Here is a 15,176-nt window from a genome sequence, read left to right on the forward strand (position 1 = left end):
TATGGTCAATTAATATTTGACAAAGGAGGCAGCAACATTAAATGGAATAAAAATAGCCTCTTCAACAAATGGTGTTGGGAGAACTGTACAGCTATGTGCAAAAAAATGAAACTTGAGCACCAACTTACACCTTATACAAAAATAAATTCAAGGTGGATAAAAGACTTAAATATAAACCGTGACACCATTAAAGTCCTAGAAGAGAATGTAAGCAGGAAAATCTCAGATATTTCACGAAGAAACTTTTTTACTGACATGTCTCCTAGAGCAAGGGACATAAAGGAAAGAATAAACAAATGGGACCTCATCAAAATAACAAGCTTCTGCACAGCTAAAGAAAACAGTATCAAAATTAAAAGAGAACCAACTGTATGGGAAAACATATTTGCCAATGACATCTCAGACAAGGGTTTAATCTCCAAAATATATAAAGAACTTACAAGACTGTACTCTAAGAAGACAAGGAATCCAATTAAAAAGTGGGCAAAGAACTTGAACAGACACTTCTCCAAGGAGGACATACAGAAAATCCAAAGACACATGAAACGATGTTCAATATTGCTAGGTATCAGAGAGATGCAAATTAAAACCACAATGAGATACCACTTCACACCAGTCAGACTGGCCATCATAAACAAAGCAACAAACAACAAGTGTTGGAGAGGTTGTGGAGAAAAGGGTTCCCTAGTGCACTGTTGGTGGGACTGCAGACTGGTACAACCACTATGGAAAGCAGTATGGGACTTCCTCAGAAAACTAAAAATGGATCTGCCTTTTGACCCTACAATTCCACTGCTGGGACTCTATCCTAAGAATACTAAAACACCAATTCAAAAGAACCTATGCATCCCAATGTTCATAGCAGCACAATTTACAATAGCTAGATGCTGGAAGCAACCAAGATGCCCATCAGTGAATGAATGGATCAAAAAACTATGGTACATTTACACAATGGAATTCTATGCAGCAGAAAGAAAGAAGGAGCTCCTACCCTTTGCAACAGCGTGGATGGAGCTGGAAAACATTATGCTAAGCTGAAACAAGCCAGGCAGTGAAAGACAAATACCATATGATCTCACCTTTAACAGGATCCTAAACAACAAAACAAAGAAACAAGCAAAAATATAACCAAAGACACTGAAATAGAGGTCAGGCTGACAGTGCCCACAGAAGAGAGTAGAGGGAATTTAAGGGGACAGTGGGAAGGGTTCATGGGAACAAACTTAAAGGACACATGGTCATAAACTAAGGGGAGGGTGGTAATGGAAGGGAAGTGGGGAGGGGTGGGAGGGGGGGCTGGATTGGGAGTAAAAAGGAGAAAACTGTAATTGAACAATGATTAAAATAAAATTAAAAAGAAAAAAATCAATTCAAGGTGGACCACAGACCTAAAGTTTTTAATGTAATAGTTATGTATTTACTCTAATATGCACTAAAGGAAAATGTAATTAGCATTTTAAACCCACATTTCAGGGATAATATTAATTAGTAGAAGTTTAAATAAATGAGTCAATTTCAAATAAAAAAATTAATAATAAAAGTGGTTTGTAGATTACATGAAAATTGCACGGTTGGATTATGAACAACTAGAACCATTGATCACCAGAATTTGACAAAATAATCAACAGTATATTGTCTCATCTCAGGGCTATGAGAAAACAGAACTTCTCTCTTTGGGGTCCTTCCATTGCACAGTGAGCACCGCCATCCTAATGGGCATACAGAACCCTGACCACACAAAACAAAAGTTATTCCCCAATAGCTTCATGGTTGATGTTGTTTTTGTGGGGGTGTGGGGGGAGAGGCCGGAAACCTGCATCCTATTCATTTTGCACAAGTGCATGCCAGCAAACTTAATTCTCCCATGCTCTATCCAAGGAACGGCTATAAAAACATAGCCACAAAGAGAGATTCATGATAGCACTCAGAGATGGAATCTGTTTTTGCATTTATCATCATAGAATTGGAGGTCTAGCACACAGCAGGCACATAATTATGTAGATGATGAATAAATGAAAGGTGACTAATCTTGGAGGCTGAACTTTTCAAATTCAAGTTTGCAAACCCAGGTGTGTATGATGGTGTATCACGGCACACAGGAATAAATGTCATCTAAAGACAAAAATTTTACAGAAAAAAAAAACTGCAGGAAAAAAAAGTCATCTTGAGATTTTTAGACAAAGCCTTCATTTTCCCTGGTGGTAACACATTTAACATATTATTTTTAGACAACAAACATAATGAATACAATTTGGAAGGTGGTTGGGACAGATCCGGCAGTATCTATTAAAATTTTAATAGAATAACCTTTGTTATGTGTGGTCAGGGTTCCGTGTACCCCAGCAACTCCCACTTCTAAGACAGAAACCCACAGAAAAACTTCCACAAGGGTGCAAAAAGGTATGTTCACCAACAAAAGGCAGACACCCTTAAAAGACTGGACACTATTAAAAGACTGGCTAAAAGATTCACGCACACAAGGGGGCATCCTATTGCTTTCTGTGCCTAGTGCAGCCATGGCTCAGGTTCCCAAGAAGCATCAGAAGTGTGTAGCAGCTCCAAAGCAATGGATGCTGTACACGCTGACCAATGTGTTTGCTCCTTGGCCACTTACCAGTCCCCAAAAGCTGAGAGAATGTCTCCCTCTCGTCAGTTTAAGGAACAGACTTAAGTATGCCCTAACAGAAGATGAAGTAAAGATGATCTGCATGCAGAGGTTTATTAAGATTAATGGCAAGGTCCAAACTGATATAACATACCCTGCTGGTTTTATGAATGTGATCAGGATTGACAAGACTGGTGAGAATTTCCATCTGATCTATAACACCAAGGGTTACTTTGCTATTCATCATATTATACCTGAGGAGGCCAAGTACAAACTGTACAAAGTGAGGAAGATCTTTGTGGGCACAAAAGAAATCCCTCATCTGGAAACCCATGATGCTTGCATCATCTGCTACCCTGATCCCTTCATCAAGGTAAATGACACAGAAATAAATGTCATCTAAATGTCATTCAGATTGATTTGGAGACTGGCAAAATTACTGGTTTCATCAAGTTTGACACTGGTAACCTGTGTATGAGAAGAACTGGCATGATAACAAACAGAGAGAGACACTCTAGTTTTTTTTGACATAGTTCGTGTGAAAGATGCCAATGGAAACAGCTTTGCCACCCAGCTCTCCAACATTTTTTGTTATTGGCAAAGGAAACAAACCAAGGATCTCTCTTCCCTGTGGAAAGGGTATCTGCCTCACCGTTGCTGAAGAGAGAGTGGTGGCCAAATAGAATAGTGAGTGAAATGAGCTCTAGGTGACATAACTGGAAAAGTCTTTGTACTTAAAGAAAATACAGCATGAAATAAAGGGGTGGTGGAGTACACTAAAGGAGAGTGTATCTGAGCTACCTGAATGCATGTGGAAAATCTCCAAGACATTGTTGAGTAGGAGAAAGCAAAGCGCAAAAGAGCAGATGTACTGTAGCCCCAGTGTGAAATTTAAAAATAAAATTTAAAATGATACTAATACATTCATATAAGTATAAATATAAATCTATATGAGAAAACCCAGATTCATTAACATCTGAAAGGGGTGGGGAGGCACTTTTTCTGAAAGGGGCACTTTCTCTGAAAGCATTTCTGAAATGCTAAAATGTCATGGAAACTTTGCACTCAGAATAGAGTTTGAAAACAAATAGGAAGTATTCCCATGTAAAAATGCATACAAAAAAAAAAAAAAGACTTCAAAAAAAAAGTCTCTTTCCTCTGGGCCTCACCTTCAGACCTGTATCTCCAGGCCCAAGTTCTAAGCTAGCTCACCAACACCTTTGGTGGGGCTCATCAGAAGAAGGTACAAACAGCTGTCAGAGAAAGAAAAGTGCTGCATTTGTAGGAAAGAGCATTCCTTTTGCCCACATCCCAGCCTCCCCCTTATTGTCTTATGCTCCAGTGTTCCCAAGATGACATCCAAAGCTCTCCACAGGTCAGCTCCTGGTCCTGTCTCGGATTTTGACACCCAACTTTCTGGCCCACCCTGAGCAAGAAGACACTATAGACCCAAGCTGTTGCCAGAAGAGTTCCCTTTCTGAAATTGAAGATATTTTTATATTCTATACTTTTGGGGTTACATTTCAGGTGATTTGGGGTTATTACTAAATCTCCTTTCTTGGGATTTTCACTTTTATTTAAATATGCATATGCAGAATTCAACTACAAGAACTACTGCTTAGAAGGAAATGCTAAGAGACCAGCAACTCCTAGATAGAACTGGTCTCTACCCAATTTGAAAATGGGGCGAGAATGGAATTGTAGCACTCACTCCAGAGCTATATAAAAATACTTTTTCCAAGTCCAATGACTGCTGGAGGCAAAGAGAACTGTTCTCTCTCTCTCGTTTTCTCCTTTCCTCTCATCTGTAGTCCTCCCTCCTCCTGCCTACCCTGAAATAACATTGCTTGGGGCTACAACCATCTGTAGCTGCCAGGGGAAGGCACAATACATTCAGAAACTCTTGGACCCACATATCCTGGAGATTGGAACTGCACAAACAAAGGGTTAGAGGAAGGGGGGAAGGGTAGAAGGAATAAAGACTTAAAGATTAAAGTCACAGGCAGAGACAGACGGCTCCGTTTTTTAATAACTGAAAACACGAGTTGGGTCTGAATGTGCTCATTGTTTAGCAGAGGGGGCAGTCTATGTAGGCAGGACTGGCTGGCGACAGGACTGCCTTCCCATCAAAAATAAGATTTACCAAAAGGGCGGGGTGGGGAAGAGGGGGCTAGTAAGACTGGAGCAGACTTCAACCCAGAGTTCCATTTACTGATGAGGGCACAGAGCACAGCAGTCAGGTGAAGATTAGATCACTGCTACCCTGAGCCACAGGAGAAGCAGAGGGGGTCTGGAAAAAAAAAGATATCTGGCACATGGACTTCTCTCACACAGCTGCACTTGGGAATATAGACTTGTACAACCTTCTAAGAAGAAACTTGGCATTTTGGATCAGAGGGGTAACAATGTGTATGCATTTTTGCCCTGTAATTCCATGTCTAGGATTCTAGCTCCAGGAAATAATCCAACCCAGGACAGACCTGCATACACAAAGATATTCTGTGCAATATTATTTACAATTACAAGAAATTAGAAACAACCTAAACACCCAGTGCTATAGGGGAAGAGTTGTGTTTATTTCTATCTCCTTACTAAAAGGATGTAAGCAACTTAAACAAATACACAGAACAAAGAGGGAAATGCAAGAGAACAAATCACAGCAACAGAAAAAAGAACTTGTTTAAAAAATGAGGTGAGAGCTGTGCTGCTGCTTCTTAATGCACACACTGAGGGCCCACAAGATAACACAGCCACTGCCACCACCAACAGTTACAGCAGCTATCACTGCTGAATGCCCATTCTCACTGAGTCCTCTCAGCAACCCAACAAGGGACTTATTCTGTCCCCATTTTATAGATAGGAAAGCTAGGCTACAGAGGTCATTCAGAGGCAGGAAATGACAGCACTGGTTTTGAACACAGGTTTTCTCTGAGTCAGAGCTTATATGCTTTCCACAACACACATGCTTAAAGGAGTTGTATATTCATACAACGGACTCCTGCAGGCATGAAAAACTGATCTTTGAAGGAAGTGATTAATGGTATGGGGAAAATACTTAGAAAATAATGTTAAATTTTAAAAAGCAGTGGAAAAAATTACATGAAATGTATAATTCTAATCATGTAAACCATATGATCATTTTCTTCTTTAAGTTTTGTCTATTATCCAAATTTTCCAAAATAGGTCTGTATTAGTTTTACAGTCAGAAAAAAATATGACTTTCTATTTAAAAACTACATAAAGGGCCACTGTGTTTTCACTTTATAGCACACATCCCATACATATGCACAGTAACTCATTTTTGTTTTATACAAAAATTCTACATATGTAGTAGAATCAGAAAATATACATGCTGAGACCTGAGCCAAGGAAAACCTTATGTTTATGTCCATCATTCTGTGAATTATAAATGAACAATTTCGTTCTGCTGAGAACCTTATCTTTATAAGTCATTTGGGGTTACACATGTCAGAAGACAATTATTATAAAAGAATTTGGTATCCTTTCCATTTTTCTCTTTGGATATAGATTCTCACTCAAATAAGCAGAGAGGCACAGACCAACTTTCTCAGGACTTCCTCCTGGCTAAAGAACAGACTCACCCATGTGAATATCAGGCCCATATTCCAGACCCTCCAGGAAATCAACAAGGGCATCCCATCACCTGAGTCTAGCCAGGCAACAACTGTTTGTTAAAGGCTCAGCATCCAAATACCTCCTGAAATAGTTATGTGCATTTTGCTCGGGAGAAGGGCCAGAGCTCTCCCTTGTTTTTCAAAGGGCTCTCTAGCCATTATCTATACACAACAGTCCCAGACTTCACAGCGAGAGTTCATGGCCATTCTCTTGGCTTTACCATCTAAACCCATGCCTGAACCCCATCTAGGGACACACAGAAGGTTTAGCCAATTTTGAAAATGGACAAGTGAAGGGGAGGCACTCTTAGGCACATGAAGATAAGGAGACTGAGGCTCAGAAGAGGGTCACACAGCCAAGATACACCTGTGTCCCTTAGGCCCCACATACCCTACCAGATAAAACAGACCTTGTAGATGGCATTTTCTAAGTGTGACTCTTTTCTGTTGGTCACCAAATACTGTGCTCAGCAACAAGACACAGGCTTGGTTTTCTATTATGAGACAAAAGAATAACAACTTCCCAAGAGCTATTTAATCATTTCTTTAAAATGTGCCTTCTGAATTACCATGGAGTTAACAGCCCTCACTAGGGGCTGGCTTCCAGAACTGAACAGCAGTGGAGAGTCACCTATGCTTTGGTTATCTAAAAGAAAGGAAAAAAATATTTTAAATGCTTTAACAGTTAAACAAATAGAAGGAATGCAGATTTCTTTCATGTTTCCTCAACTCCAAAAGCCACAGAATAGCTTGACCCATAAACTTTGAAATGAGTTTAAAGCATCCTAAACTACCAATAGACTTTCAACAAAGATTGTGTGAAATATTAATTATAAAGCTGCTCCTGGGAACCAGCTCCCAGTTCTCAGAAAAGGAGTTGGGTGAACAAGCAGCATCAACTGACCATATCCTTTCACCTCCACTACGCAGCTCTGAAAGAGGAACGAGAACTTCCTAACTAGAGCTGTGTTTTGGTTTTTATGTAACTGGGGGAGGAGAGACTATTAAACTAATAATGTTCATTACAGCAACTTTAAAAAATGATATTAGAAAAGAAAAAACCTTAGGAAAAATACCCTTTTTAAAAAAGGAAACTAAAAAGGACCTATATTCCCATCCCCCAAAGTTAGCCACTAATTAACATTTGATTTCTGTATTCTTGGTATCCTTCCTGCTTTTTCACTTAACATTATATTTAATGTGATTATGTTTTTAAATTTTCTTTATAAATATTTTATTGAAGGGGCAGCACAAATTTATTGGCTTCACTGGTGTGGTTCCCAATTTAGTGCTACTATAACTAATGCTGTGAGGAACATCTTTTTACATAAAGCTGTGGCTCATTTCAGATTATTTCCTAGAAGTTAAATTAAGAAATCACAAAGTAGAATTAACTTAAGGCCCTAGATAAGAGTTTCCTCAATTAGTCCCCAGAAAGCCTGAGCCAAGCCAAAGCTTTCCATTAATGTGTTGTTAAAATATGCATGGTATTCCCACCCAGCCTCCATTGGTCCTTGCTGCCCCAAAGGCATCTGAACTACAGATGCCTCCTTGAGAGGCCTTCTCTGTTCTCCCTGGGGAGAGAACAACAGCCACAGCAAGGGCTGGTATTGAACTAGGTAGGAGGAAGTCCCAAAGGCTCAGACAATCTCTGGTCTTGCTGTTCCCACTAAATATACCATGCAAGTAACTTGTATGTTTCATGAACTGAAAAAATTTCATGTTCCAAAAAGGAAGAGGGGAAAAGGGTATATAAAAAATGAGCTCCACCACCAGGAATACTAGAAAGTACAGCCTGTGGTGACCTGGTTTTATGTGTTGTTTTGGGTTGGGTTTTTCTTTTTCACTCAAGCGCTGGAAGGCATTGAAGCCTCCCCACAACCACATTCCAAACAGCAGCTACATTACTCAGTATTCACATTATTTATTATTCACTTAGATAAATGCACTATTTCCCTTTTCCTCTACCTTCCCATTCCAGGGATAAACCCATCTGCTTACACCAGATCTCTTCTTCCTTTGTAGAAATGGCTTGGGAGTCAACCTATGTTCAAATCCTGGCCTGTCAATTTGTGTGGGTCTTTAGTTAGGCAAGTGACTTTCCCTTGTTGTGACTGCGTAACAGGGAATGTTGTGAGGATCATATAAGGGAATGTGTGTAAAACACATAGGTATGGTGGCTAGGACAAAGCAAAAAAGTTCATTCACTTTTTTAAGTGATATCTTTAAATCATTATTATCACCCAAATGACCAAGTGAATGATCATCCAAATGCAAAAAATTAAATAGCTGAATTAATGAAGAAATGGAGAACAATTGCCCCTTGCCAACACCCAGGCTAGGAGGCAGAGAGAACAGGTCCCTCCTGCAGTACCAGCAGATTAGCTTTGCCAGAGCTCTGGGAACTCGCACGAAATCTGCTGGATGGGCCCTGCTAGCAAAGGTAACTGTATCACTGGCCTCTTCTTGTTTCTCTTTCAGAGGATGATGTGGAGAGGGAGTACCTGACAATGTAATAGGACCTTGGGTGGGGGTGGGGGTACACTAGTATTACAGAGTCCTTTAATCCCCCCATGATCTAACAGAACTTCAATGACACAGAAAGACAACAGAGTGAGGTGTTGGGGAGGAAAGCACAAAAACTCACCATCAGCAAGGGCCTCCTGAGTGTGGCCACCCCACTGGCCACTTCATATGCACCACACAATGTAACCCTCACCACAGCCCTCAGAGGCAAGTGGCACCCTTGCCATGTAAGATCATGGCAGCTGGAAGTGGTGGTGCTGAAATTCACACTAAGACTCTGAGACTCATATTCTTTTTTTTAAAGATTTTATTTATGTATTTTTAGAGAAAGGGAAAGGGAGGAAGAAAGAGAGGGAGAGAAACATTAATGTGTAGTTGCCTCTCGCATGCCCCTTAATGGGGCCCAGCCCGCAACCCAGGCATGTGCCCTAACTGGGAATCAAACTGGTGACCCTTTGGTTCCACTGAGCCACACCAGCCAGGGTGCACAATCTTTTCTACAATTCCATAAAGTCCTTCATTAAAACAAGCATCCCCTACTCAAGAATTTGAATAGGTGAGAGACACAGCCTCTAGAAGAAAGAAAATGTCTGTTAGGGCTCATTAAACATTACTAACACCTGTTGATGATTTCAACAATTCATTTCTTTCCTATCCAAGTAGCCTGAGAGTACTGAGAGAAAGAAGGATGGCTTCTAAATTTTAGGTGCCCCTGCTTCCATCTCTGAACATTTCAAAGCCATTTCTCCAAAGGAAGAAGAGATCTGGTGTCAGCAGATGGGTTTATCCTCTGGAATGGGAGGGCAGAGAGGAAAAGAAATAGTACGTTTATCTAAGTGAGCATGGGCAGTGAATACTGAGTAGTGTAGCTGCTCTTGGTGGGGAAGGGAGACTTTGATGCCTTCTAGGGCTTGAGTGAAGAAGAAAAATCCAACCTAAAACAACACATGAAACCAGGCCACCACAGGCTGTACTGTCTGGTATTCCTTGGGTTGAAGCTCTTGTTTCTCATTCTCCTTTTCTGACATCACAGGTGCTCAATAAATATTATGGAAAGTGTTAAGTAATTAAATGAAAGGAGTCAAAAGACAAGGAATTAAGAAGGTGGGACAAGAAAAAGCAAGCTACAAAACTGGCACAAGGATGTAAGTACTATAAAAATACATTTGTAGGTATGAGGTGTTACCCATTGTGATTTTAATTATTTGCATCTCTCTGATGATTAGTGACTTTGAGCATTTTTTCATGTCTATTGTCCATCTGTGTGTTCTCTTTGGAGAAGTGTCTGTTCAGGTCCTTTGACCATTTTTTAGTTGGATTGTCTATCTTCCTGGTGTTGAGTTGTATAATTTCTTTATATATTTTGGAAATTAAACCTTTATCAGATGTATCATTGACAAATATGTTCTGCTATACAGTGGGTTGGTTCCCTTTTCATTTTGTTGATGGTTTGTTTAGCTGTGCAGAAGAGGGCATGTGAGAGGCAACTACACATTGATGTTGCTCCCCCTCTCTTTATCTCGCCTTCCCCCTCTCTCTAAAAATAAATAAATAACATTTTTTTAACTTTTTTTTAAATTTTATTTATTTATTTTTCGAGAGGGAAGGGAGGGAGAAAGAGAGAGAGAGAGAGAGAGAGAGAAACATCAATGTGTAGTTGCTGGGGGCTGTGGCCTGCAACCCAGGCATGTGCCCTGACTGGGAATCGAACCTGCGACACTTTGGTTGGCAGTCCGCGCTCAATCCACTGAGCTACGCCAGCCAGGGGTAAATAACATTTTTTTTAAAGAAAATAGTGTAACATCCTGCAAGAAGTGGAGGTGAAGGCATGATGAAGGTGGGCAAAGAGGAAAAAATGGGGACAACTCTAATAGGGTAAACAATAAACATAAAGTTAAAAAACACATTTGTAAAGTTCAGGGAGCTCCCTGACCATTTGGGCTCTGTTCTAGGAGTCAGAGTAGTAGGCTGCAATGGGAAGTATGTATTTAGGGAAACAAGACTCCAGGTCAGAATACCACATGCATACCCTTTAAGGAGCTTTCAGAGGAAGAGCAGGCCCAGCTCCTGCAGCAGCACCACGGTGTCTGAGCACGTGAAGAGGAATGCAGTAAGAGGCACCAGCACTGAGAACCTCCAGGCTTCTCATACATGACCACATCAGAACCACACAGCAATATGAGGGAAAATGAAGTATCACCCCATTTTACAGTTGGACAGGCTGAAGCTTGGAGGTAAAGTAATGGCCCAAAGCTACAGAAATGATAGCTGGAGCAGACTGAGCTCCATCCAGGCTGGTTAGACACTGTACTACTACATAAGACGGCACTGCTGGCCAGCTCCAACTTTTCCACTATATCACAATGATACCCACACTGTTACTCAATATTTTTCTCTAAATAATTAATTTTGCCTTTAAAAAAAACCTACATTTTCCCTTAATGAAAAGTTTATCACTTTATCCAACAATTCTACTCTTAGGTATATCCCAAAATGAATTGAACTAATACTTGTATGCCAACATTCACAGCAGCATTGTTCACAATAGACAAAAGGCAGAAACAACTCATTTCCTTCATCAACTGATGAAGGAAAACCAAAATGTGGTGTATCCATACAATAGAATATTATTCAGCCTTAAAAAGGAAATTCTACACGCTACATGCTATAACATACATAAACCTTGAAAACTTAATGCTTAGTGAAATAAGTCAGACACAAAAGAACTATATGATTCTACTTATTTGAAGTCCTAAAAGAGACAAATTCATAGAGACAGAAGGTAGAATGGTGGTTGCAGGGGCTGGAGGAGAAATAAATAGGAAGTTATTGTTTAATGGGTATGAATTTTTAGTTTGAGGTAATGGAAAATTTTGGAAATAGATAATGGTATGACTCTACAACATTGTGGATACACTTAATGTATTAAATTATACACTTAAAAATGGTTAAAATGGTAAATTTTGTTACGTATATTTTACCACAATTTAAAAAAATACTCCTAAAGGAAACCTTATATGGCTGCCAGAAATGGAATACAATGACATGCCAAAATCAGAAGGTAAAAAATACCATAAAAATGATAAAAATTAAGCCCTGGCTGGCATAGCTCAGTGGATTGAGCACGGACTGTGAACCAAAGTGTCACAGGTTCGATTCCCAGTCAGGGCACATGCCTGGATTGCAGGCCACAGCCCCCAGCAACTGCACATTGATGTTTCTCTCTCTATCTTTCTCACCTCCCTTCCCTATCTAAAAATAAATAAATAAAATTTAAAAAACTAAAAAAAATTTGAAATGATAAAAATTAAATGATGTTGCTGTGCTTTTGCCTTCTAAGAGCTGCTTGCTCCTGGTCAGGAAGGAAAATCAGCAGTGTTCAGAGAGACTATGGTCCTCTCTCTTTGAAATATCGAGAAGGCAAGGACTCACTAACCAGATTAAATGTCACCTGATCTGAGTAGCCCCTAACACCATTGCTGATCTCACTATTGTGGTGGTGACCCAACTTAGGAGCACTGCTCCTCAGGACTACCCCTAATGCCAGGCACTGGGTACCTCAGCAACCCTGCCCAGCCAGCTCCAGATCAACACATAGGGAGGGAGTGAAAGTCATAGCTAAAACTGTCCTTTGCACACCATAGCCCATCATCCAGCTCCAAAGTGAGGAGGGCGAGGAGGACAGGCAGATGAAGCTGGGAGATAAACCAGGGCTTAGAGGAGCCAGGTGCTTGGGTAGGGGGGTTGCCAGCACACTTCACAGATGAGATAGCCTGAGTGAAGAGGGGCTGCTGGCAACCTACCTTGCTTGTATAGTCACAATGTAGAGGAATGTTTGGAAATAGTCAATTAGATGTGATACTGTGGAATAATAATAATACCAAAGTCTGAGTGGAACACATTAGCTATGCATTCCAAATACCTGATTCCAGAGCCAGGTCTGCAAGGCAGATAGGTTCACCATCTAGCAAAAAGGGTCAATATCAAGGCTGCCAAACCTTTGCTGGAGGCAACATGGCCACTAGCCAAGAATCCAAAACCTGCACCTGACTGGCATAAAATAAAGTCAAATGGAGCTCTTCATCTACCCCACAAAAGAGGGGCCCTGAAGCTGCCACCCCTAGGCCTGCCACAGCCCTAACTTCCAGGCCTCACTGCAGCAGAGTTCTGACCCTGTCCCACATCCACACCTCACACCCATTCTATTCTAACCGCCCTCTCTCCACCCTTCCCCTTCTTTAAACTATGCTGTCCCCAAAAGGGAGCCAGTCCCCCAGTTTGAACAGTCTACCAACCCTAACTTGGGGTTCCTCCTCCCTTACATCCCCACCTTACCACCTAATCTGGAGCCCCACCTCCAAAATGGTCTCCCAGCCTCTCATCCCTCTACTCTCCCTGCACCAGGTTTAGCTTTGTAAACCACAGATCTTCATTTCCCTGCTTAAAACCACATCAATCTCTGAGGTGGTCAATTCTCCATACCTCATATCCAGAATCCTTCAGGCTCCTGAGCCCCTGTACACACAATACCCTTCTCCTGAAACTCACAACCTCTCATGTACCTCCAGGGAGACTCCACACCACAACTTCACCTCCTCTGAAAGCCTCCCCTGATTATTCTAGAGCCTCAGAATCCCTACAGCACTCTCTTGGTTCTTGCACATTTGCTATCCCCTATACTCCAACACAATGAGTCCTACCAGGCAGGGCCTTTACCTGCCAGAGTGTTTTCAGTGCCTGAGCATTCAGAATGCCCTGTTCCTGGTAAGTACAAAATGCACATTTGTACCAAAAAAATGACAACCACCCTTCACTGCATAGGTCCATTCACTAAGATACTGATGAAGAATTTTTTTCCTCACAAGTGACAGAAACTGACTAATTTTAAGCAAAAAAAGATCAGAGCTATGAACATTTAAATGGCAATAAATTCACAGCTATCAATCACTGAATCCAAAAAATGAACTAAGCAAACAAGAAGAACAGAAACAGGATCATAAATATGAAGATCATTTGACAGTTTAACAGTTGGGTGGGGGAAGTGGGAGAATGGGGGAAAAGGTACAGGGAATAAGTACAAATTGGGAGGTACAAAAAAAGACAGGGGGATGTTAAGAACAGTATATGAAATGGAGTTACCAAAGAACTTATATGCATGACCCATGGACATTAACTCGTGGGACTGCTGGAGGGAATGGGGGATACCAGGTGGACGAGGATAAAAGGGGAGAATTTGGGACAAAAGCAATAGCATAATCGATAAAATATATTTAAAATGGTTTAAAAGTAAATTGTACATTATGTAGATTTTATCATCATTAAAAAAAACTTGAAAAACTACTAGAAAACATTAAAGTAGTTGTTGGCGGGATTCGTGGATGTTTGGAAGGCTAGACCAATTAAATGCACCTATATTTTTGCTGTGATGTCTCTCCATTTATTCTTACTATCTCTCTGGGAAACAATAAAAGAGTGGTGACAAAAGAAGCCCCAATCTGCAATGCTGCTCCTGCTGGCAGTATATGGTATCTTCTTAGGCAATACAGAAAGTAGTCAGACTTAAACTTCAAAATATGAAGTGCCCACTCCCCTCCCCCAATTAAATACTACTGTATATACAATCCCATCCTACAGAGACAGTGCACGGAAATCAACTTTACAGCAAGTCATTATATAAACACATTTGAGGAACCCTCAAATTCCCTCCAGTAGTCTATAAATCAGCAAAAGTAAGAAGAACTAACACATTAGTGAGGACCTACTATGTGCCAGGCACTGGGCAGGGTGCTCTGCATATATCAGTCCTCACGATGACATCAGAGGATAAAGTATTACTATCCCTGTGGTACAGACATGGAAACAAAGGTACAAAACGATGATGTATCTTGTTCCAGGTCACATTCCTAAGAAGCATGGTAAGAAGCAAAACTTCAAGAGTCTTCATTGGGAAGAAATAATCATCTCTGGGATGAGATACAATAAATAATGGGTATAATGGATCTGAGATACGATAATACAAGTTAAGGGATTTACAACAGTGCCTGAAACAGTCAAAGCTCAATAATGCTAACTATTGGTAATGCTAACTGCTAGAAGGAGTATTATTCTACTTTCTCATAGTTAATCTCACAAGTAGATATTATAAGTACCAATTTTACTCATTATAAACCTGAAGCTCAGGAAGATTAAATACGTTGCCCAAGGTCACTCAACTAAATAAAACAGTAGAACTAGAATTCAAGCCTGTGCCAGTGGGATTCCAGAGAAGGACAAAATGACAGAACAAAAAACAGGGAAGATGGAAAGGCCTCTTGCTGCTCCTTCCTTCCAGCAAGGGCACCTACTCAAACCACAGGCTCTCTGTACCTACCAGGAGGTAGGCCAAGAGCCAAAGCAGGAGCTATCACCAG

General features: G+C 40.6%; 1 protein-coding gene and 1 pseudogene across 1 annotated transcript in view; one reads left to right on the forward strand and one right to left on the reverse strand.

Moving 5' to 3' along the window:
- Positions 1-15,176, reverse strand: part of EEFSEC (eukaryotic elongation factor, selenocysteine-tRNA specific) — a 337,743-nt gene that overhangs the window by 275,107 nt on the left and 47,460 nt on the right. The gene's annotated exons all lie outside the window — the stretch shown is intronic.
- LOC123826288 lies at positions 2,517-3,288 on the forward strand (annotated as a pseudogene).

This window comes from Phyllostomus hastatus, unplaced genomic scaffold (assembly GCF_019186645.2).
Source record: "Phyllostomus hastatus isolate PE091 unplaced genomic scaffold, TTU_PhHast_1.1 phas_contig_80, whole genome shotgun sequence".
Taxonomy (NCBI): Eukaryota; Metazoa; Chordata; class Mammalia; order Chiroptera; family Phyllostomidae; genus Phyllostomus; species Phyllostomus hastatus.